The 25,830-nt window shown below is 41.6% G+C and overlaps 1 long non-coding RNA gene across 1 annotated transcript in view; it reads left to right on the top strand.

Annotated features, from left to right (window-relative positions):
* Positions 18,216-25,830, top strand: part of LOC110256428 — a 273,715-nt gene continuing 266,100 nt past the window's right edge. The window contains exon 1 of the long non-coding RNA XR_002337921.1: positions 18,216-18,597. This is a non-coding gene — a long non-coding RNA (uncharacterized LOC110256428). The remainder of the gene's footprint in view (positions 18,598-25,830) is intronic.

Below are 25,830 nucleotides of genomic sequence, written 5' to 3'. Positions count from 1 at the left end.
CAGTTTCTGGAAGGAATAGAAATACAGAAACAAAGCAGAGGAACATGGGCAATAAAAAGAAGGGTAGGGGCTACATGTTTATTTCTTTTTTCTTTTTTCTTTTTTTCTTCTTAGGGCCACACCGGAGGCATAAGGAGATTCCCAGGCTAGGGATCAAATTGGCGCTGTAGCTGCTGGCCTACGACACAGCCACAGCAATGCAGGATTTGAGCCAAGTCTTCAACCTACACCACAGCTCATGGCAACACCGGATCCTTAACCCACTGAGTAAGGCCAGGGATTGAACCTACATCCTTGTGGATGCTAGTCAGATTCATTCATCACTGAGTCATGACGGGAACTCCAGGGCTACGTGTTTAATATTAACTTTATTTCTATACTGTTTTAATTATAAAAAACACATTGGAAATTACAGTTGAATATTAACAACTGCGCAATTACCTGCTTCTTCAGTATTTTGCTGTCCAGCTGTCTACCATGGTCCAGTCTGCACATCGAGGGAAAGGCAGGTACTGTCTACTCTTAAGGCCTGATGACAGGAGCCTTGGAGAACCTCCAACACTTCAGGCCAAGTTTTCTTTCTCACCAAATTATACTCCAAGCTTAAATTGGCTTCTTAGGAACATTAAGGTAGAGAGAGAGAGAGAATGACCACCCCAAAGGGATTATCTGATTCTTTCGAGAATTACATTTGTCCTTGTAAATTGGCATCATTCTGGTTTATGCCTCTGTCCCCTGAGAGGTAGCTTAGTGATTTGCTTCATGTTGAAGAACTTGGCCCCCAGGCTTGTAAGCTGGAGCATTCCAAGAGAGGTGGACTGGTGGCAGTGGTCATGGCTGTGGCCATGGCCGCAATCTTCCTGCCTCCCTCTCTTCTGTGTCCTTTATGCTTCACATGCATTCATTCAGAATTATTGGATATGATCACTGAATGAAAAGTCTGAGGTACAGAATATGCTAAAGAAAATTAGTGTATTTTTTAGTATATCACAAAGACATAAAGTACATTTGAAAAGTGAAGCAAGTTCAATTGACAGAAAATATGTTCCAACATATAAAAATGTTCCAAAATATGAAAGTCCTTTAGAAAATATGAAATACTTGCTGTTTGAAATAGTGAAAAACTTAAAATAGCTCAAATACCCAGCCATAGATAACTGGATAGGAACATTTTGATGCATTCATACAAGGCAGTGTTTTTTAGTCACTGAAAATAATGAAGTAGAGAAATGTATTCCACATATTAAAGAAATCTTGGGGTTTTGCGCTTTTTTTTTTTTTTTTTTTTTTTTTTTTTGCTTTTTAGGACTGCACCTGTGGCATATGGAATTTCCCAGGCTAGGGGTCAAATTGGGGGTGCAGCTGTCAGCCTACACCACAACCACAGCCAAAGCAACAATCACAGCAATGTGTGATCTGAGCCAAGTCTGCAACTTACACCACAGCTCAGGGCAATGTGGGGTCCTTAACCCAGTGAATGAGGCCAGGGATGGAACCGACATCCTCATGAATACTAGTTGGGTTCATAACCCGCTGAACCACAACAGGAACTCCTTGGGCGTGTTTTTTAAAAAAGCAAATTTCAGAGTAATGTGTGTGCTGACACCATTTTTGTACAGTAATACTTGGAGAATGACGGAAGGGATTATTGGGCATTGTCATTTTTTATGCCAGACATTTCTATAAAATTTGAAATTCTTGCAATTAGCAAACAACATTTTTGTAATTAGTAAAAAAAGAAATTCAAATGAATTGACTATTTCCTATGTTAAAAGATTATATTTTAGGAGAGTTCCCTGGAGGTTTAGTGGAAGGCAGCTATGCTCGCCACTTTACCACCAATGCCACCAAGTCTAGTGGTTAATACTTGGCACTTTCACTGTTGCAGCACTGGTTCAATCCCTTGTCTTGGAACTGAGATCCCACATTAAGCTGCTGCACACTGTGCTGCCTCCAAAAAATAAAACATTGTATTAAGTTAATTTAATTAATTAATTATTTTGGCCCCACCCAAAACATGCTGAAGCTCCCAGGCCAGGGATAGAAACTCAGTCACAAGCCATGACACCAACTCCTCAACCACTAGACCACCAGGGAACTCCTGTATTTTAAAATAGAATATTTCTTTACCTAAAAGATTCTAAGTATATAACATTCAAACTACACAAAAAAGATATTTAGGAGTTCTGGTTGTGGCTCAGCAGGTTAAGAACCTAAAGTTGTTAGTACAACTTTAACGATTGTGCATTAGAGTGAAAGATCTTCCCCTTTTAGTTTGGAGCATGGATTCAGGCCAACTAGAATAAAGGAAAACAGAACTTTCCAATTCATCAGACAAGATCTCCGAAAAGAGCAATTATTCTAAATTTTATAAAGGGTGAGAGGGTCAGGACATCTTTAGAAAGTGGTGAGAATGGTAAAGTTTGTGTTCAGTGTTGCCATCCTCCCCTGTTTTTTTTGTATTTTATTTTATTTTTTTTGGCTGTACCTGAGGCATATGGAAGTTTCCAGGCCAGGGACTGAACCCAAGCCACAGCAGAGACCCAAGTCACTGTAGTGAAAACACTGGATCTTTAAGCCACTGCACCACAAGGGAACTCCCATCCTCCCCTTTTCTTAAAAATCCTGATGTTCTTTTTTTTTTTTTTTTTTTTTTTTTTTGGTGTGTGTGTCTTTTTGCCTTTTCTAGGGCCGCTCCCTCGGCATATGGAGGTTCCCAGGCTAGGGATCCAATTGGAGCTGCAGCCACTGGCCTACGCCAGAGCCACAGCAACTCGGGATCCAAGCCGCATCTGCAAACTACACCACAGCTCACGGGAACCTGGATCCTTTAACCCACTGAGCAAGGCCAGGGGTCAAACCCGCAACCTCATGGTTCTTAGTCGGATTCGTTAACCACTGTGCCACGACGGGAACTCCTAAAAATCCTGATGTTTTTTATCCAGTGGCATAGGCAGCACCCCAAGAGCCCAGAATCTTATACACCAGAGCAATCTTACCAGGTCTGTCTACTTAGGGTCCACTCTGAGAACCCTAATAGTGATCGCTAGTGTGCTTCTCACTTATGCATCAAAAGCTACTTGTTCTTTGATTTTTCTCTAGCTGTGAGTCAGTTAGGTAATAGGAATCAGTTGTGTACTAGGAAGACTAGGTGAATATAAATAATCATAACATTTACTGAGCACTTATGTTGTATTATATTTACATTATTATATTAAGTAGCATTGTTATTGTTCCTGCTTTACGTATAAGAAAACTGGTGCCCAGAGGCACCATACATTTAATGAGAGATGGGGTTAAGATTCAAACTCAAGCAGTTCCCTTTGTGGGTCAGCGGAAACGAATTTGATTAGTATCCAGGAGGATGCAGGTTTGATCCCCGGCCTGGCTCAGTGAGTTAAGGATCCAGCGTCGCCATGAGCTGTGGTGTAGGTTGCAGATGAGGCTTGGATCTGAGGTTGCGTTGCTGTGGCTGTGGCATAAGCCAGCAGCTATAGCTCCAATTGGACCCCTAGCCTGGGAACCTCCGTATGTGTCAGGTGCAACACTTAAAAGAAAAGGCAAAAAAAAAAAAAAAAAAAAAAAATCAAACTCAAGGGAGTTACTGTTGTGGTGCAGTGAATTAAGGATCTGGCATTGTCTCTGTGGCACTATGGGTTCAATATGCAGACCAGTGCAGTGGGTTAAGGATCCAGCATTGCTACAACTGTGGACAGCTGTGATTTAGATTCAATCCCTGGTCCAGAACTTCCATATGCTGTGGGTGCAGCCTCGAAAAAAAAAGAAAAGAAAAAAAGAAAAGAAAAGAAAAGAAAAAGAAAAAGAAAGAAAAAACAAAAAACCCAAGCTAGGGGTCAAATTAGAGCTATAGCTTCCAAACTGCACCACAGTCACAGCAAGGCAGGATCAGAGCAGTGACTTCAACCTATGCCATAGTTCATGGCAATGCCAGATCCTTAACCCACTGAGCCAGACCAGGGATGAAACCCAGATCCTCATGGATATTAGTCAGATTTGTTCCCACTGCGCCACAATGGGAACTCCCTAAGTTCAAATATTTCTGTTTTAGTAATATGAGATGTTAACTCCTAAGCCAGTGGTTATCAAAATATGGACCCTGACCAGCAGTAGCAGCATCACCTGGGAAATTATTAGAAATGCACATTCTCCATCTCTACCTCAGACTACTGGATAAAAAACTTTGGAGCCTAGCTATTTTTAAAGCTATTTTTAAAACATCCTGCAGGTGACTTTACAGAACACTAATGTCCTAAATTATAGAGCAGAGTTGTCCAACTGAGATTTTCAAGATGACGGAAATGTTTTCTAAGGTAGCTACTAGCCACATATTGCTATTGAGCATTTGAAATGCAGCTAGTGTGACTGAGAAAACCACATTTTCAGTTTTATTTGATTTTAATTAAAATTTAAATAGCTATATATGGTTAGTAGCTACTATGTTGGAGGACAATAACTATTGTCTCTTTATATCCTGGTCTATGGTTCTTTTTTAGATCATCCCTTAACTCTAAGGAATACTACTGATGAAGTCAATTAGCAAAACTCACAGCAGAATGGTGATAGAAATACGATGGATTAAGTGCAGTCTTGTGTAGGACACATTATCTGGGACACTTCCCACATTGCCTATGTGTAGAGTTAGTTTTTTTGTTTTTGTTTTGTTTTATGATTTTTATTTTTTCCATTATGGTTGATTTACAGTGTTCTCTCCATTTTTACTGTACAATAAAGTGACCCAGTCATTTAGATATATATTCTTTTTCTCACATTATCCTCCATCATGTTCCATCATAAGTGACTAGGTATAGTTTCCTATGCTATACAGCAGGATCTCATTGCTTATCCACTCCAAATGCAATAGTTTGCCTCTATTAACCCCAAACTCCCAATCTATCCTACTTCCTCCCCCTATTAGAATTAGGTTTAAAAACAATAGGTGAGGAGTTCCCTTCATGGCTCAATGATTAACGAATCCAACTACAAACCATGAGGTTGTGGGTGCTATCCCTGGCCTTGCTCAGTGGGTCAAGGATCTGGAGTTCCTGTCGTGGCGCAGTGGTTAACGAATCCAATTAGGAACCATGAGGTTGCGGGTTCGGTCCCTGGCCTTGCTCAGTGGGTTAACAATCCGGCGTTGCCGTGAGCTGTGGTGTAGGTTGCAGACGCGGCTCGGATCACACGTTGCTGTGGCTCTGGCATAGGCTGGTGGCTACAGCTCCGATTAGACCCTTGGCCTGGGAACCTCCATATGCCGCAGAAGTGGCCCAAAGAAATAGCAAAAAGACCAAAAAAAAAAAAAAAAAAAAGGGATCTGGCATTGCCGTGCGCTGTGACGTAGGCCGCAGATGTGGCTCGGATCTGGCGTTGCTGTGGCTGTGGTGTAGGCTAGCAGCAACGGCTTCAATTGGACCCCTAGCCTGGGAACCTCCATATGCCGTGGGTGCGGCCCTGGAAAAGACAAAAACAAAAACAAAAAGAATAGGTGAAGGTATTCAATTGACTTGACCTTTTTATCAGTCCGCACAATACCAAATGTATGATTAGCTTGTTTACACACATTGACAAGCCTATATAGACAGTGAACAATCGTTCTGATGCACAAGTAAGATGAATCTCACAAATACTGACCCAGATATGATTTTGGTAAAAGGTCGTAAAAATCCTTATGAACCTGACGAGTATCCATGAGGATGCAAGTTCAATCACTAGCCCCTTTCCGGGGGTTAAGGATCTGGTGTTGCTGTGGCTGTGGTACAGGCCAGCAGCTGCAGCTCTGATTCAACACCTAGCCTGGGAACTCCCATATGCTGCAGGTGCAGTCCCAAAAAGCAAAAAGCAAAAAAACCAAAAACCAAACATAACGTACAAGAACATATAGGTATGATAACTCATTTGCTGTGATTCAAAAGGAATTTTCTAAGACGTTGGCCATTTAATACTATTAGGAAGTAGCTAGGCTAAAATGCAATAAATGTAAAAAAAAAAATCTATATACTCCACGATAATAACCTGGTTTAAAAGTGGTGGAAATGCAGAGAGGCAATGTGGTCATGCCCCATTATAAACCAAAGAGTAGGCTAGAGAAAAAAATGTCAGTGATTTATCTTATTTACAACTGTCCAAAGGAGGGAGAAATTCCAGCTACTGGGGACACAAACTTTCTTGATACTACAGTGAAATAGATACCATGAATATTAAATCCTCTCTGCTTACCTTGGGAAGTTCATTTGCAGGAGCCAGGGGTCATTTCCAACAAACATTTACTGACTGCTCATGGTTCAGCACTGATGAGAATTTAATGATGAGCACAGCTGTGTTCCTTAGAGAGGCATGATGGGAACTGTGCTTTAGGAAAATTACTCTGGTAAGGAGTGACTGTGGGATTCTCTCCCAGGGACCATGAAGACCAGAATAAAGTGGTTGCTGGTGGGACTGGAAAGTCTAGGAAAGTTATATAAAGCACTGCTGAGGTAGAATCTCATTGGAACTTATTCAATATTGGGGAATTCAAATTTGTTATAAAAATGAGGTTTAAAATGGATATTAGGAAGATGGCGGTATTATTAACACCATATTTGAACCAAAGAGAATGTGGGAAGGGGATGTGTCATGGATTTAAGGGATTGCATCATTTAGTAACTGTTTTTGGGGGTGTTATTTCCTGCTATGACCCACCTGGCAGAAAATAAATCCCATGGTACGTAATCAAGCATCTATCAGGCTTTTGCTAAGACTCTGAAAGCAGCATAGAGTATAGAACCATAATATATCTGCCTTTGTTAAAGAGGCTGGAATTGCAAAGTCTGGAGTTCATGGAGTGGTCCAAAGTATAACCAGCTTGATAAAATACTCTAGTTAATTATCTAGCAAATCACTTCACCCCATTTAATTCCTCCCTCCTTGACTTTTACAGATCTTGCATGGCTCTTATTCTTTAGTATAATGATTTGCTAGATTAGGATTTCCTTAATTAAAAGGGCTATGTCTTATTTAACTTTGTATTTCCAGCCTTCGTCTAAGAGCCTAGCACACAAATATTGGCCTAAGTGATAAGTAAATGAATGGGTAAGCAAACAAATTTTCTGGGGCTTGGTTTAGACCTTCTCATTGTTGCTGAGGATAAGTTTGGGTTTCTGGCCACAGGAATCCTGACAGTGCCTCGAACTGCTCCACCAGTTGGGATCTACTGATAGTGGATATGTGGGGCTAGTCAGGGTTTTGGTGGACAAGTGGTGGTGATGGAATGTAGTGTGAGCTTGGGAGAGGGTATCACAGTGACAAGTGTAAGGAAAACAGAATAGAAAACATTGAAATAGGTAAATTTATTTTTAGTGCCTTTCTATTTCCCTTTACACTGTTTTTGTTTTGTTTTGTTTTGTTTTGTTTTAATTTTATTTTATTTTTTGTCTTTTTAGGGTTGCACCCACAGCATATGGAGGTTTCCAGGGTACGGGTCCAATAGGCGCTGTAGCTGCCAGCTTACGCCACAGCCATAGCAACACAGGCTCTGAGCCACATCTGTGACCTACACCACACCTCATGGCAACGCTGGATCCTTAACCCACTGAGTAAGGCCAAGGATTGAACCTGTGTCCTCATGGTTATTAGTCAGATTTCTTTCCACTGAGCCATGATGGGCACCCACTGAGCAAGGCCAGGGATCTAACCTGCATCCTCATGGATACTAGCTGGGTTCGTTAACCACTGAGCCATAACGGGAACTCTGATATTTAATATTTTAAAGCAAAACTTTTTCTCAGTGGTTCTAATATAGACCCAGTATCTGTTTTGGATTCGATGATATTAAAAAGCAGATTTAGGAGTTCCTGGCATGGCACCATGGGATTTGTGGCATCTCTGGAGTTCTGGGACACAGGTTTGATCCCTGGCCTGGTACAGTGGGTTAAGGATCTGACATTGGTGCTTGCTTCAGCAGCACCTATACTAAAATTAGAATGATAAGAGAAGATTACCATGGTTCCCGGGCAAGGATGACATGCAAATTCATGAAGCGTTCTGTATTTTTATGTTATCACTTATATGTGGAAACTAAAATATGGCAAAAACGATCTTATCTACAAAACAGAGACAGATAGTGGCCATGGAGAGCAGACTTGTGATAACCAGAGGGGAGGGGGGAGGAGCTAGGATGAACAAGGGTGTTTAGGGTTGGTGGATGAAAACTGTTATATTTGGAATGGATGGGCAATGAGGGCCTACTGTACAGCACAGGGAACTGCGTATGACAGGGTTACTCTGCTGCACAATAGAAATTGAAGAAACATTTAAATCAACTGTACTTTAATAAAAAATTAATAAATAAATTAAAAAAAAAAGAGGATCTGGGAGTTCCCATTGTGGCTCAGGGGTAAATGAACCAGACCAGTATCCATGAGGACTCGGGTACGATCCCTGGCCTCTCTCAGTGGGTTAAGGGTCCAGCGTTGCTGTGAGCTGTGGTGTAGGTCATAGACATGGCTCAGATTCTTCATTGCTATGGCTGCAGTGTAGGCTGGGAGCTGTAGCTTCGATTCGACCCCTAGCCTGGGAACCTCCATATGCCGCTGGTGTGACCATAAAAAGCAAAAAAAAAAAAAAAAAATAGGTTTTTGTTTGGTTGGTTAATTTTGTTTTTTGAGTTTTTTTTGGTCTGTTTGTTTTGCTTTTTAGGGCAGCACCCTTGGCATATGGAAGTTCCCAGGCTAGGGGTCGAATCAGAGCTACAGCTGGGCTTGTTAACTGCTAATCCACAAAGGGAACTCCCTAAAAAACAGATTTAAATGTACATGTTTTTAAATGCACTGACTGGGGTTTCCGTTGTGGCTCAGTGGAAATGAATCTGACTAGTATCAATAAGGATGCAGGTCTGATCCCTGGCCTTGCTCCGGTGGGTTAAGGATCTGGTGTTGCCGAGAGCTGTGGTGTAGATCACAGACATGGCTCAGATTTAGCATTGCTGTAGCTGTGGCATAGGTCAGTGGCTATAGCTCCGATTCAACTCCTAGCCTGGAACCTCCATATGCTGAGGGTGTGGCCCTAAAAAAAGCAAAAAAAAACAAAAAAAAAAAGGAAGAAAGAAAGAAAATGCACCGACCTTGGTTTGGGAAGCAATTTTTTTTCCCCACTGCTACACAAAGGAGCAATTACAAATGAACTCTGACTTCTTTGTTCCTTATCATTGTCTATTTGAGAAATAAATATATCATTTTCTTACATGAAGTTTTGATACTTGTTTTTATGATTTGTATGAATATTTTACTTTCTACTTAAAAATTATGCAATTAAAAAAATAAAAGAACTAAAAGTGTGTTTGCCAAAACTGTACACTGAAATTGTAGAAAGTAACAAAATAACCAAAAAAAAAAATCGGCCGTTACATAATTATGGCCTCACTGAAAAAGGGTATAAATCAAGCTTGTCATTCTTTTTTTTTTTTTTTTTTTTTGGTCTTTTTGCTGTTTCTTGGGCCGCTCCCGGGGCATATGGAGGTTCCCAGGCTAGGGGTCCAATCGGAGCCATAGCTAGCCACCGGCCTACGCCAGAGCCACAGTAACGCAGGATCCGAGCCGCGTCTGCAACCTACACCACAACTCATGGCAATGCCGGACCTTTAACCCACTGAGCAAGGCCAGGGACCGAACCCGCAACCTCATGGTTCCTAGTCAGATTTGTTAACCACTGCGCCACGACGGGAACTCCAAGCTTGTCATTCTAAAACAAGGCAGATGAGATTGAGAGATGTGAAGCAAGTTCTAAAAACAATAATAAATCAGTGGTTAATTCAAATATGATTTAGCCCACTGGTTCTCAAACTTTGGTGGATATCATAACCACTCTGAAGGCTTATAAAAACACGTCTTTCTGGGCTTCACCCACAAAGTTTCTGATTCAGTGGGTCTGGAGTAAAGCTGGAGAATTTGCGTTTCTAATAACTTCCCAGGTAATGGCGATGATGCTGGTCCAGGGCACACATTTTGGGAACATCTTTCCAAATAGTAGAACATTAGACATCTTTTTTTTTTTTTTTTTTTCTTTTTAGGCTGCCCTTCAAAGCATATGGAGTTCCCCAGCCAGGGGTAAGATCTTAGCTGCAGTACACCCCAGCTGCAACAATGCCTGATCTTTAACCTACTGTGCCAGGGATTGAACCTGTGTCCTAGTGCTCTAGAGACTGGATGATCCTGTTGTTCCATAGTGGGAACTCCTAGACACCATTAAAATGATGACATAGTTGTATATTTATTACTAGACAATGATAAATTCATAATGGAACTAATGAGAGGAAAAGACGGAGAGCCCATCTCTAGGTCCCTACCAACCTTATACCCTCCAAATCATTGGACAGCATTGGTACTTGCTAAGACATCAATTTTTATTCTAAATTTTGCAATTAACTAAAAGGAATTAAGCTTTCCTCATACAGCATGTCAAGTTAAGCAATAGTCCCAGTAAATGTCAGAAAGTTCTTCTCTACAGAAGTTATAGACAGAGAATATGAAAAGAATGATAGGATTAGAAAGTCACTATTTGTGACTTCTAATGTAATTATTCAGGCAACAATCATTAATGGATGAAACCAGTAGGCGAAAGGCTGATGGTGATTTTTATGATAGAGGGAGTCAGCAGTTATTGTGCAAATACACTGATCAATCTACACAAATGTAGAAAATCAATCAGACATTATCGTGTTTGATGTAAAGAAACATGAAAAAAATCACACACTAAATATTATTGCCAAAAATAGTGAAATTGAATCTAATCAAGACTCTGGGGCACATCTCCATTTACAAAAACTATATGAGTAGGAAACAAATTAAGTGATTGTATGGGGAAGGAATTAGGCACATCCAGAATATGGAATATTCTGGAGTTCCCCTGTGGCTCAGCAGAAATGAATTGAATTAGTATCCATGAGGATGTGGGTTCAATCCCTGGCCTCACTCAGTGGATCAAGGATCCAGTGTTGCTGTTAAGCTGTGGTGTAGGCCACAGACGTGGCTTGGATCCCCAGTCACTGTGGCTGTGGCATAGGCTAGCAGCTGTAGCTCCAATTTGACTCCTAGCCTGGGAACTTCCATGTGCCTTAGGTGCAGCCCTAAAAAGACAAAGACAAAAATGAAACAGGATCCAGCATTTCCATAAGCTGTGGTATAGGTTGAAGACATGGCTTGGATCCTGAGTTGCTGTGGCTGTGGCTGTTGTGTAGGCCAGCAGCTGTAACTCCACTTCCACCCCTAACCTGGGAACCTCCATGTGCCGTGGGTGTGGCCCTAAAAAGAAAAACAAACAAACAAACAAAAAAAACAGGGTAAATTGTTATTGTCCTGATATTCTATTTAGAATCTTTTTTTTTTTTTTTTTTTTTTTTGTCTTTTTAGGGCCACAACTGCTAGGGGTCTAATCGAAGCTGTTGCTGCTGGCCTATGCCACAGCCACGCCAGATCTGAGCCATGTCTGCGACCTACACCACAGCTCACAGCAATACTGGATCCTTAACCCACTGAGGGAGGCTAGGGATCAAACCCGAAACCTTATGGTTTTTAGTCGGATTTGTTTCAGCTGCACCATGACGGGAACTCCCTGATATTCTATTTAGAATCTTGCTTGCATTGTTTATCTGCCATGTGACCTTGGGCAAAGTAATTATTGGTTATTTTTCTGTTAAATGGCAGTAATAATACTATCAACCTCAGGGTCCTTATGAGGATTAAAAATATAATGAATGTAAATCTCTTTACATAGGGTCTGATACTTAGTAATCACTCAATTAACATTAGTTATTATTATATAAACAATTGTTTTTCTTTCCTATTCTTCTAGTGAATCAGGAGGTACTTTCTTCTCATTTGAGCATTTATAGAGGAGGTATTAACCACTAGTATGGATGTTGTCTAAATAATAAATTTTAAAGCAATGATCTTGGTGTTCCCATTGTGTTAAGAACTTGACTAGTGGAGTTTCCACTGTGGTACAACAGGATCACAGCATCCTTGGAGTGCTGAGACTCAGGTTCCATCCCTGGCCCAGCACAGTGGGATAAGGATACGGTGTTGTGGCAGCTGCGGCTTAGGTTGAGACTTGGCTAGGATCTGATCCCCAGCCTGGGAACTCCATATGCCCTGGGTTGAAAACAAGAAAGAGAACCAACTAGTATCCATGAGGATGAGGATTCTGGTTCGATCCCTGGCCTCCTTCAGTGGGTTAAGGATCTGGAGTTACCACAAGCTCTGCTGTAGTTCAAAGATGCGTCTAGTGTTGCTGTGGTGCAGGCTAGCAGTTGCAGCTCCAGTTTGACCCATGGATTCCATATGCCAAAGGTGTGGCCCTATTAAAATAATAATAATAATAATACAATAATGATCTCTATGGTTATGGTTGATTTATAAACTGAGATTATTTAAATATATAACATTTGTTAATGACACTAAAATATATATACACATATTTTTTGCTTTTTTAAGGCCTCACTCTTGGCATATGGAGGTTCCCCAGCCAGGGGTCTAATTGGAGCTACAGCTGCACGCCTACACCACAGCCACAGCAACGCTGGATCCTTAACCCACTGAGCAAGTCCAGGGAACTAACCCACAACCTCATGGTTCCTAGTCGGATACATTTCTGCTGCACCACGATGGGAACTTGACATTAAAATATTTTAATGGGTTTAGGGGCTTGGGAAAATGATTTTAAACATGTTTTTCGTCATTCATTGATGCTAGTACAGCATGACTTGCTCTTAGTTCGAGTACATAGTCTATTTCATTCTTCAGGAAAGGTAAACATCTTGCTAAAGCCCTTCAAGGGCCCAGCTGAATTTAGAAGTAAGCTATAATCCCAGTTGATTTAGTCAGCTTCAGAACTGTCTTACGCTTATATAAGGATGGGATGACAGTACTGCAACTGTGACGGTTTTAGTACCATGCAAGGAGATCTAGAGAGGACTGGGAGGTGAGCGCAGATGACTCCCAAGGTCTTTGTGGACAAGAAAATGAGAGCTAAGAAAAAGCAGCAAGTTTCTTGGGAAACATTTCAATATTGTTATTTATACAAGGAGGCAGAGAGCAATACAGCTGGAGAATTAAAGCTGAGCACACAGATGGGTAGGAAAACTCTGTTTTGCCAACTGGATAACATCTGGCACATTAGAGTCAAGTTAAATACCTAACAAGCTAAACAACAGTTGAAGTACAGGATGATCTCTTCATCTTTCTCAGGAATATAACAGTCAAAAATAAGTCATGCTATATGCAAATACCAGAGATACAGTTAAAGAGAAAAATCCTCTAAACATCTGTGGAGTACCCAGCTGGAATTAAAACAGTCAAGAATATGAGGAGAAGGTAGTTTATAAAAAACCTAAATGGTATATTAACTCTGGCAGTGGATTACAATATGAAATACTGTAAATTTGTCTTCCTCCTAAAATGACTATAGTTTATTGGATTATTAGACATCCTTACAAAGCAAAGCATACACAATTTTTTTCATAAACAAAACATATACTGGTAACTAGTTACAGATCCGTAACTATAATAATACTTTTTCAAAGAAAAATTTTATGACTGTACCTCTGGCATATAGAAGTTCTTAGGCCAGAGATTGAATCCCAGCCACAGCTGCAACCTACCCCAGATTCTTTTTTTTTTTTTTTTTTTTTTGGCTTTTTGCTATTTCTTGGGCCGCTCCCGCGGCATATGGAGATTCCCAGGCTAGGGGTCGAATCGGAGCTGTACCACCGGCCTACGCCAGAGCCACAGCAATGCGGGATTCGAGCCACGTCTGCGACCTACACCACAGCTCACGGCAACGCCGGATCGTTAACCCACTGAGCAAGGGCAGGGACCGAACCCTCAGCCTCATGGTTCCTAGTCGGATTCGTTAACCACTGTGCCACGATGGGAACTCCTACCCCAGATTCTTTAACCCACTGTACTGGGCTAGGGATCAAACCCACACCTCCACAGTGATCTGAGCTGCCATAGTTGGATATGTTTTGTTTGTTTTTGTTTTCGTTTTTTTTGGGGGTGCTGCACCCACAGCACATGGAAGCTCCAGGCTAGGGGTTAAACTGGAACTGCAGCTGCCAGCCTATACCACAGACACAGCAACACCAGATTCTAGCCACATCTGCAAAGTACACTACAGAGCATGGCAATGCTGGATCCTTAACTCACTGAGTGAGGCCAGGGATCGAACCCACATCCTCATGGTTACAAGTCAGATTCATTACCACTGAGCCACGACAGGAGTTCCCTGTAGTTGGATTCTTAATCCACTGTGCCACAGTGGGAACTCCTAGTAAATCTTTTCTTTGAGTAAAATTTACTTGTAAAATGCTATGTGAGTTATTAATATTATTAAGATGACTTTCTTGCCAAGATTCCTCTTCTTGATCCTCTCTATATTTTATATCACCATGGCCTGGGATATCATTCTGCAACAGTGAATCCAATTTGAGTTTTAGTCACAGTGACAGAAATTAAAATGGCATCAAAGATCCAATCTCTTTTTCGTTTATCCTCTGACTTTGGGGAAAAAAATATTCCTCAGGTTTGCAATTCTACTTCCATCAGTTGATGTTCCATTATTGAGGAACTGTAATTTTCCAAATCTTCTGAAAAGCAATAACATATTGAAAAGTTTCTTTTGTCTTTCTAATGCATTAAAGGTAAAGATTCATAATGTTTTATTCCAATTACCACAATTGGATGAGATGGTAACAGCAAATCCACACCATTTTTCAGAAAGGTAGTCAGCAATATTTATTGAGCACCCATTACATCTTAGATAGAATTCTAGGTGCTAGGTATAAAACTGCAAGAAGACAGACAAGGACCCCAAGCATAGGAAGCTTCATTTTAGGGAAGGGAGAGACAGAAAATATGACAAACCATTTCAGACAGTGCTCAGTGCTGGGGGGAAATAGCATACATGGGGTGCGAAGATCCCATTGTGGCTTAGAGGGTTATGAACCCTACTAGTAGCGATGAGAATGCAGGTTACATCCCTGGCCGCACCTAGTGGGTTAAGGATCCGGTGTTGCCATGAGCTGTGGTGTACACTGCAGACGCAGCTAGGATCTGGCATTGCTGTGGCTGTGGTGGAGGCAGGCAGCTGCAGCTCCGATTTAACCCCTAGTCTGGGAACTTCCATATGCCGTGGGTATGGCCCTAAAAAAAAGAAAATCACATAGAGTGATGTGATAGAGAGAATCTGGGTGACTACTTTAGGTTGAGCAGTCAAGCAAAGTTTCTCTAAAGAGGGAACATATACACTAAGAATTAAATAACAAGGAGCCAGTTATTTCAAGAGCTGAGGCAAGAACACTCTAAGCAGAGGACAAAGCTAGTGCTAAGATACTAGGGCAGAAATAAACTTGATAAGGAACAAAGCATGGAAAATATAATGCACCTGTAATGAAGTTACTGATTTGTCTTACCTATGCTTAAAATGATAGTACTAATATAGTAGAGAAACAAGGCCTTAAAGCAATTAAATTCAAAGTATCCAAGAGTGGTGGTAATGACTGCAACAAGACTGCAAGAATAAGCAAGGCTAGGAGTTCTGTTGTGGTGCAGTGGAAACAAATCTGATTAGCGACCATGAGGATCAAGATTTCCTTCTTCCTCCAAAGCATTATAACTGGTACTTAAGATTCATGAATGGAGTTCCTGTCATAGCTCAGTGCTTAACGAATCCAACTAGGAACCACGAGGTTGCGGGTTTGGTCCCTGTCCTTGCTCAGTGGGTTAAGGATCTGGCGTTGCTGTGAGCTGTGGTGTAGGTTGCAGACATGGCTTGGATATCTTGTTGCTGGGGTTGTGGCATAATAGGCTGGCAGCTGTAGACCCCTAGCCTGGGAACCTCCATATGCTGTGGGTGTGGTTCTAAAAAAGAAAAAAAAAAAAAGAATAAGTAAAGCCAGTTGACAAAGGCCCAGATGTTAAGAATGAGTGAACTTAATTCCTAAATTAATTCTAATTATTCTTGGCCCGGTCTCAAAGACAACATAAGAGTACCATCCAGGAATTCCCCTCGTGGCTCAGTGGTTAACGAATCCGACTAGGAACCATGTGGTTGCAGGTTCAATCCCTGGTCTTGCTCAGTGGGTTAAGGATCTGGCGTTGCCACGAGCTTGGTGTAGGTTGCAGACATGGCTCGGATCCCGTGTTGCTGTGGCTCTGGTGTAGGCCGGTGGCTACAGCTCTGATTAGATCCCTAGCCTGGGAACCTCCATAGGCTAAGAGAGCGGCTCTAGAAAAAGGCAAACAAACAAACAAACAAAAAAGACAAAAAAAAAAAAAAAAAGAATACCATCCAAACGGATTCAAAGAGTAGAATATTTTTTTCACTGATTGAACAGTAGGAAGAAGGCGGACTTTAACATCACCATTGCAAAACCCAATGGCTTGTAACAACTCCCTTCTATTTTTAAAGACTTCTTGGAAAAGTTCTGCAAAACTGTTTCATAAAATCTTTTAGTTCCCATGCCCTACTGGAAGCAGATAGAGAAAGGGGTCCCTGGAAAAAGAGAGCCAGGTATGGCTTTCTTGACAGAAGAGAAACTATTTTTGTTTTATGCCATTTTGTGATCTTAAGCCTGGCCACAGTGCTCTCCCTTGAGCAGGTCTCAGTAATTAATGACTTTAAGAAAATGCAGAAACAAAGAGAAAGCAGTCAAGAAACAATAGTTCATAAAATAGAGTCCTAGTTCCTCCTCAACGGATATACCTAACAATTGGATACATCCTCTGAGTTCTGCAGGACCTAGGGTCTCCACGCAGGTGGAGGATGGGAACTACATGCTGAGACTCCAGACTGGTCAGAACCTAAGGGATGATGATGTTGACTTTTTCTGACCCTCATGACTTCAATGGACTAAATCTTGGACTCTGGCGAACTTTGGCCCAATTACATGCTTAATTCTCTTCTGCTCAAGCCCTTTCATGAATATGCATGAACTCTTAGCTTTAAATGTCCTCAGTTTTGCTGTTGGGGAGACACTGCTTTGGGAAAGATCCCTGACAGTCTCTTCACTTCCCTTGATAGTCTCTTCAAGTAATAAAACCTTTTTCTTCTGATCTTTGACTTGGTTGTGTCCTTTGGCACACTAAGAGGTAAACTCAGTTTTTTGGATAAAAGCATTGGTCAGTAAAAACTTCATGTTATCATTAGTAAGGGAAATATGTCTTAAATTTCCAGTCCCCTTCCAATCTATTTATTTTAGACTAGTTTATATATATATATGGATTTCTTTTTCTTTTTTTGCTTTTTGGGGCCACACCCATGGCACATGGAGGTTCCCAGGCTAAGGGTGGAATCGGAGCTACAGCTGCTGGCCTATGCCACAGCAACGTCAGATCCCAGCCGCATCTGCAGCCTACACCACAGCTCATGGCAAATCCAGATCCTCAACCCACTGATGGAGGCCAGGGATTGAGCCTGCATCCTCATGGATACTAGTCAGATTCGTTCTGCTGGGCAACAACGGGAGCTCCCTAGTATTTACTTATTTATTTTTTCTTTCTTTTCTGGCCGCTCTGTGGCATGTTGAATTCCTGGGCCAGGGATCAAATCCAATCCGAGCTGTGACCTATCCTACAGATGTGGCAATGCTGGATCCTTAACCCACTATGCCAGGCAGGGGATTGAACCCACTGTCCCTGCTGCTGCAGGGACATTGTCCATCCTGATGCACCACAGCGGGAACTACAAGAGTAGTTCTGAATGAATTTTACATTTTCCTGAAGTTATTTATCATTGTGCTCTGATATTTCACAGGTAGTTTTAATGCTTTTGCTAAGGAGTTGTCAAGCAGCAGATTTAAAATAACTACTTGCCGAAGCTCAAAGTTGAGAAAACCTAAAGAGAATATAATGTTGTCTTGGTAGTTTTCCTCTTAAGCAATGATCCTTTAAAGGTGATACAAGCGAAACTTTTTTTCAGTACTACATTGAAGCCCTAAGGCTAAATCGTTGTGTGAAAATTTGGTGTGTCCCTTTCCCTTATACTCATCTTGCCCCAAGTAAAGTTTAATGTGAAAAGAAATCACTTCATTAAAGAAGGGAGAGATGTTGTAGACCTTTTGTGGCAATTAAGGGATCATGGGACCTGAATAGTTAGCTCCATATGCTAGCCACAAAAGTGAACTAAAAAGGCTGGCAGGCCATGCCCGGGGGGTCGTTCCAGTGCTGGGTGGGATTTGGGAGGAACCAACTCCACAGAGGTGCACAATTAGAGTTTCCCTTGGTATCTGCGGGGCCATTGGTTCCAGGACCCCACCCCCAGTGCATGCCAAAATCCTCAGATGCTCAAGTCCCTTACGCAAGAGGGCGGAGCATAAATAATCCAGTTAGCATTCGTATCCATATCCTTGAATTTCGCATCTGCGGATTCAACCAGCTGCAGATCATGGGTCGAATCACCAGTCTCTTGGTAGAATCTGCGGATGAGAAACCCAGGGATAAGGAGGGCGGTGAATTTAGTTTGAAGTAAGAGCCACTGCTGAACGTAGGAGAGCTTGGACTTTTGAAAAGCAGAGTGTGGAATTCTTCATTCTTGGCCTTCCATTTGAAGGTAATTAGGCATTTTAGACTCAGGATCACTTTTTAAGAACATTGTGGGTTTTGTAACTTGTTCAAGGTTGTCCTGTGGCCCAGTAGAGAAAGCAGTTAATCCTTAACATTAACGCCCGGGTGTCTGTCTTCTGGGCCAGCTAGACGGCTCTCCTCAGTGCGGGCAGTTGAAAATCTCCAAGGAGAGAAACCCTTTTGCTGGTGACCAGAGAAAGGAAACAAGGTGAGCCCCTGGGGACAGCTAGGAGGGAAGATGAAGACGGAGCAGAGGAAATCAGTTGAGCATGGAAAACATCTGCTGGCCACTCACTACGACTTTAAGGCAGTGATTTTCAATCTTTGGAAGATGGGTGGCTTCCAAAGTTCTCCATACCCTGGTGGCACCTCAGACCCGTCTTTGGAAAGATGCTGGCATAAGTATTTTTATAGCTCCTTTAGTGGTTCCAGAATGCAGTCAAGGTTGAGACCCCTGGCCCAGGAAGCATTTTTCAAACTAACATGCTGGTGAATCACCTGAGGAGCTTATTAAAATGCAGGTTCTGATCCAGTATGTGTGGGGAAGGGCCTGAGGGGACAGGCATTTCCAGGAGTTACCAGTGCTGGGAGGGGGCACAGGGAGCTGGGCAGCACAAGCCATTGGATATTAACCCTGGACACCAGCTGATTCAGGATCATCCCCTGGCCTGGAAACTTCTGCATGCTGCAGGTGCACCCAAGAAATAAAGGAAACAGTCACCAATGCAGATTACAGGTAATAAGCAAGGAAAGCATGTCTCTGATGAGATTGGAAGGTATAGATTAGATTCTTCAGTGATTTTTATATTTTGATTTCTAGTCAGTCTTCTCTCAGTTACTCAGTTAAGTGCTCAATTGTACTTAATGCACTTGAGTTTGTGCTCTTAATGCGGTGGTTTGGTGGATTGTCCCTGTGTATTTTTATTTTTATTTTATTTCATTTCATTTCATTTCATTTTGTCTTTCTATCTTTTTTAGGCCCGCACTGGAGGCACTTGGAGGTTCCCAGGCTAGGGGTCTAATTGGAGCTGTAGCCATAGGCCTACGCCAGAGCCACAGCAATTCCAGATCTGAGCCACGTCTGCGACCTGCACCACAGCTCACGGCAACGCCTGATCCTTAACCCATAGATCAAGGCCAGGGATCGAACCTGCAACCTTATGGTTCCTAGTCGGATTCGTTAACCACTGAGCCATGACAAGAACTCCCCCATGTATTTTTATGGTTTTTTTTTTTTTTTGTCTTTTTTCCTTTTCTAGGGCCACTCCCTCTGCATGTGGAGGTTCCCAGGCTAGGGATCCAATTGGAGCTACAGCTGCTGGCCTGTGCCACAGTCACAGCAACGCGGGATCCAAGCCCTGTCTGCAACCTATACCACAGCTCATGGCAACGCTGGATCCTTAACCCACTGAGCAAGGCCAGGGATTGAACCCGCAACCTCATGGTTCTTAGTCGGATTCGTTAACCACTGCGCCAGACGGGAACTCCCCCCCCATCTATTTTTAGATTGAAATGGTAACAAATAACATATTGGTATTGTAACAAAATTTAATCTGTTCAAAAGATAAAAAATCGAGTTCCCTTTGTGGCACAGCGGAATTCACTCAGACTAGTATGTATGAGGATACAGATTCCATCTCTGGTCTCACTCAGTGGGTTTGGGTTTCCAGAGTCGCCTTGAGCTGTGGCATAGGTCGCATAGGTGGCTTGGACCTGGTGTTGCTGTGGCTGTGGTGTAGGTGGGCAGCTGCAGCTCCAATTCAGCCTCTAGTCCAGGAACTTCCATATGCTGCTAATGTGGCCCTAAAAGGCAAAAAAAAAAAAAAAAAGAAAGAACATCAAGCTCCTTTTCACCCCTGACCTTCGTTAAAAAGGATGATTAAAGAGGAGTTCCTATTGTGGCTTAGCAGGTTAAGAACCAAACTAGTATCCATGAGGATGTGGGTTCCATCCCTGGCCTCGCTCAGTGGGTTAAGGATCTGGCATTGCCTCACACTGCCAGCTGTGGCATAGTTTGCAGATGTGGCTTGGACTTGGTGGTGTTGTGGCTATGGTGTAGGCCGGTGGCTGCTGCTCTGATTCACCTCCTAGCCTGGGAACCTCCATATGTCACGGGTGCAGCCCTGAAAAGAAAAAAAAAAGATTAAAGAAGACAATTTAGGTGATGCAGATACACTTGAACACTTCATGAAGCAGGCAGTGTCTGTTCCTAAGGCTCCAGAGAATTGTGAAGTGGGGCGGAAGGCGGGAAGCTTTTATAGGAAACGAATAAGGAGCAAGGAAGTAAGTAAATCAGAGCTGGTTTGGTGGTTGGGGATTGGCTGATTGGATATACTGCGTTTCTGTTCAAGCAGAGCATTTACGGGGACGCAAATATTACCTAAGTTTTGGTTTGCTGACATGGTACTAGGGCTCCGTCTTGGGTCTAGAAACTTATTTCCACACCTTAATCCCTAATTCCTCCTCAAGAGGCCACCACTGTTGTCAGTTTCTTCTGTGCCCTTATAAAATGTTCTGTGCAGCACCTGTGCTTCAGTTTATTAATCTGTAAAATGGGGTAATAATAGTTTCTGCCTTATCAGGTTGTATGAGGATTAAATGCATTAACACATGTAAAAGCACTTACAAGGGTCCCAGGTATATACCATGAATTTTACTATTTTTAAAAATTTTTTATGCATATACTAATATGAAGCTCGTATATCAGTGCTGTCCAAATAGAAGTATAAAATGATCCACGTAAGTAATTTTAATTTTCTAGTAGCCACATTGAAAAAAATTAGGAGAAACAAATGGAACGGTTTTAGTAACATGCTTTATTTACCTGACTATATGCCAAATAATATTTCAACATGGAATCAATATAAGCATATTTTAATGTGATAGTCTGTAATCTTTTTTGGTATTAATTATTTGAAATTGGTATGCATTTCATGCTTATAGAACCCCTCAACTGGGACCAGCCCCAGTTCAAGTGCCCACGAGCTGTATGTGGCTGGTAACTACTGTATTGGACAGAGCAGGTCTATACAGACTACTCTATAAACTTGTCAATTTTTTCAACTTATCTATTTTTTACTCTATTCAAACGTCATTCCTTGTTCACTTGGACATTGTAAAATGTTAGTATTTTGGATGAATTTGGAGGAAAGCAAATACTATTTAAACTAATGTGGTTTTATTTATTTATTTATTTTTTATTTTTAAGGCCTTACCTGCAGCATATGGAAGTTCCCAGGTTAGGGGTCAAATTGGAGCTGCAGCAGCTGGTCTATGCCATAGCAACTTGGTCTATGCCATAGCATCTCGGAGTCGGAGCCACATATCCGACCTATACCACAGTTCCACAGCAACGCCGGATCCTTAACCCGCTGAGTGAGGCCAGAGATAGAACCTGCATCCTCATGGATATTAGTAGGGTTTGTAACCCCCTGAGCCACAAAGGACCTCCCTAATGTGGTTTTAGAATTTCAAATGCCCACAACAAAAATTGATTTCTCCAATGCTTAATATGATGGAAAGAACAAGGACTTATTATTCTTAGGGAAAGACTAAATTCCTTGCTGTAGGGATTGGTCTGCTTGGCCTGCCCCCTGCTGGTTTTGCACTAGCCATGCTCAGGGCTGCCTAGGAGTTCTTGTGGGAACCTTTTCAGCTTTGCCTGGGCTGCTTCCTCCAAATGACTACCAACATGCGGACACACTCCCTCCTTGCCTAGTGAGTAAGGTAACAACCACTTTAAAGGAAAAACATTTTTTTGTGTCCAACTATTGATTTAAGTTATTTTATTACAATATATAATAGTACAAACAGGGAGTTCCTATAGTGGCTCAGCAGAAATGAATCCAACTAGTAACCATGAGGTTGAGGGTTCAATCCCTGACCTCGCTCAGTGGGTTCAGCATCCGGCGTTGCTGTGGGCTGTGGTGTAGGTCACAGATGCGGCTTGGATCCTGTGTTGCTGTGGCTGCAGTGTAGGCCTGAATCTGTACCTGGGATTCAACCCCTAGCCTGGGAACTTCCATATACCTTGAGTTTGGCCCTAAAAAGCAGAAAACGAAACAAAACAAAAACAAAAGAAAAAAAACAATATATAATAGTACAAATATAAAATTGTAACTGTGTTGAGAGATGATATACATCACATCTAAAATAAAAATGTTAACTAAAAAGAAATTATGTAATTACTAAAAACTAATAAAAAATAATTCTCCCTTCCACCCATTGTTTCAGCCTTGCAGTTCCCTTTCCCCAAGGAAATATATATATATATATGTATATATATATATATATAGAGAGAGAGAGAGAGAGAGAGAGAGAGAGGAAATGTAAGTTATTTATTCATTCTTTGTTTATTTTTACACAGATCTGGTGCATCCTCTTTTTCCCTTCCTTCCTTCCTTTCCTTCTTCCTTTTTTCCTTGGGCTGTACCTGCAGCATATGGAAGTTCCCAGGCTAGAGATTGTATCAGAGTTGCAGCTGCAAGATCCAAGCTACACCTACAACCTACACTGCAGCTTGCAGCAATGCCAGATCCTTAACTCACTGGGCAAGCCCAGGGATCCAATACACTGAACCACAATGGGACTTCTGCATTCTTTTTCAAATAACAGTTGACATTACTAACTTAGTGGGGGTAGATGATGTTTTGTTGACATCCCATTTGTGTAGCACCTGCACCTGACTCCCATGGTTCCAGTTCTTTTAAGTTCACCATGACCAGTCCACAGTTGCTGTGTGATGACACACTTCACCCACCACTGCCTCCTTGTGCGAACTATTATGAAACTTATCATTCGTGCAGTGTTGAAGGTGTTTCAAGGTGGGCATTTGATCTTCTCTTGACTGGAATGCAATATAGTCATATTAAGTCAGTTTCTGTTCTTTTTTCATTAGCCTGAGACAATTAGAGTAGTACTACTTGTGGCCAATCAGTCAAAAACACACATGTTCAAATGGGCTTTTGAAGCTTTGGGCAGAACTTACTCATTAAAAAACAAAAACAAAAACCAGAAATTGTTTCTGTTAATCTTTAAGGTTGTCATTAAAATGAAAACACAAAATTAAAAGAACTCTTATAGAGGACTGATGGGCCCAAAAATATCTTAGGTTGAGAAACACAAGCCTAAATTAGTTCTGTACATATATACTCTTCAGCTCAAATAAGATTTATGTGACAACCCTCAACTCCCCCCGAGCTAAGCCAGGTTCCCCAATTATATGTATATATACCACCAGGTTCTCCTTCAATATAATCAGAGTTAAACAATTCATCTTATGAGCATATGTTTAATACTTTCTTTCCCATTACATTGCAAGCTCTAGTTTAATTAGTATGTATCTCCAGTGCCTAGCACAATGCTTTTCACATGAATGGCATTTAACAAATAGGTTTTTTTTTTTTTTTTTTGTCTTTTGTTGTTGTTGTTGTTGCTATTTCTTGGGCCGCTCCCGCGGCATATGGAGGTTCCCAGGCTAGGGGTTGAATCGGAGCTGTAGCCACCAGCCTATGCCAGAGCCACAGCAACGCGGGATCCGAGCCGCATCTGCAACCTACACCACAGCTCACGGCAACGCCAGATCGTTAACCCACTGAGCAAGGGCAGGGACCGAACCCGCAACCTCATGGTTCCTAGTCGGATTTGTTAACCACTGCACCACGACAGGAACTCCCCAACAAATACTTTTGAGTGATTAAGTAAAGCAGCTATAAGTCAAGTACTTATATTTACCTCTTTCTGTGTAAGCTTGACTGGTAAATTTAACATCTTTAGGTCTCAATCTCCATATTTCATAAAGTGAGACAAGTAGAATAGAATTCACAAATTTGGCATCACTTGGAAAATCCTTTTAAATAATACAGAATGTGTAGTTCCACCTGTAGCCACCCTGATTTATTAGTTCTTGGATGAGGATAAATAGCCTGTTTTATCTTACTTTATTTTTTTAATTTTTAAGGCCACACCTGTGGCACATGGAAGTTCCCAGGCTAGTGGTTGAATGGGAGCTGCAGTTGCCATCCTGTGCTATAGCCACTGCAATGCCAGATCTGAGCTGCATCTGAGATCTGGGCAGCAGCATGAGGCAACACCAGATCCTTAACCCACTGAGCAAGGTCAGGGATAGTACCTGCATCCTCACAGATACTATGTTGGGTTCTTAACCCACTAAGCCACAACGAACTCCTAGATAACCTATTTTAAAAGCTCTAGAGGAGTTCTCATTGTGGCTCAGAGGTAATGAATCCAACTAGTATCCATGAGGATGTAGTTTGATCCCTGGCCTCACTCAGTGGGTTAAGGATCCTGCTTGCTGTGAGCTGTAGTGTTGGTCACAGATGTGGCTTGGATCCTGAGCAGCTGTGGCTGTGGCGTAGGCTAGCAGCTGCAGCTCCTATTCGATCCCTAGCCTGAGAACTTCCATATGCCGAGAGTGTGGCCTTATAAGCCAAACAAACAAACAAACAAACAAACAAACAAAAAACCTCTAGAGGTTACAGTGTGCAGCAGGTTGGAAATCCCGAGTTAGTTCTAACAGCCTATAGCTCTTTGCATATATTAGTCCTTGGCTTGAATTCAGCATATAGTGATTGAGGGCCCAATGTATGCTAAATATTACTAGCCCCGGGGTTACATACATAGATGATTTAACAGCTTTTTAAACAAATTGGTAGCACAGGATGGGAAAAAGGCAGACAAAATCATTCTTTTTCTGGAGTTTAAGGAAAAAGATATTGGACCTGATCACTGAAGTTTGGGTAGAAATTAACAAAGAAGGGAAGGTGTATAAGCAGAAGGGATAGAATGTGCAAAAGTCTAGGAACATGAGAAAATCTAGTTCACTAGACTCATATAAATGATTCCCAAAGTTATAGCACAGCCAGAGGTGGTAGAGTTTAGGAAAAGTCTGAAAAAGGATCTATTGTCCCAACTCAGAGGCTGAGAGCAAGGATTTTTGAATCAGAGAATTTGGTTTAAATCTTTTTTTTTTTTTTTTTAGTTCAAATTTGTTTTTAAATTTTTGGTTTAAATGTCGATTTTGTCACTCTCTTTGCCTCCCTGTGGCTCAAGAAAATTAATTTGTTTACACTCAATTTCCTTCTTTGTAAAATGGGGACAATAATACCTGTCTTGTAAGATTACTATAAAGGTTAAATGAGGTAAAATGAAGCAATATATGTACAACTTAAGGCCTTACCTACTATAGGTAAAGCCCAAA

This window comes from Sus scrofa, chromosome 13, assembly GCF_000003025.6.
Source record: "Sus scrofa isolate TJ Tabasco breed Duroc chromosome 13, Sscrofa11.1, whole genome shotgun sequence".
Lineage (NCBI taxonomy): Eukaryota > Metazoa > Chordata > Mammalia > Artiodactyla > Suidae > Sus > Sus scrofa.
This window is presented reverse-complemented; position numbering and strand designations above follow the sequence as displayed.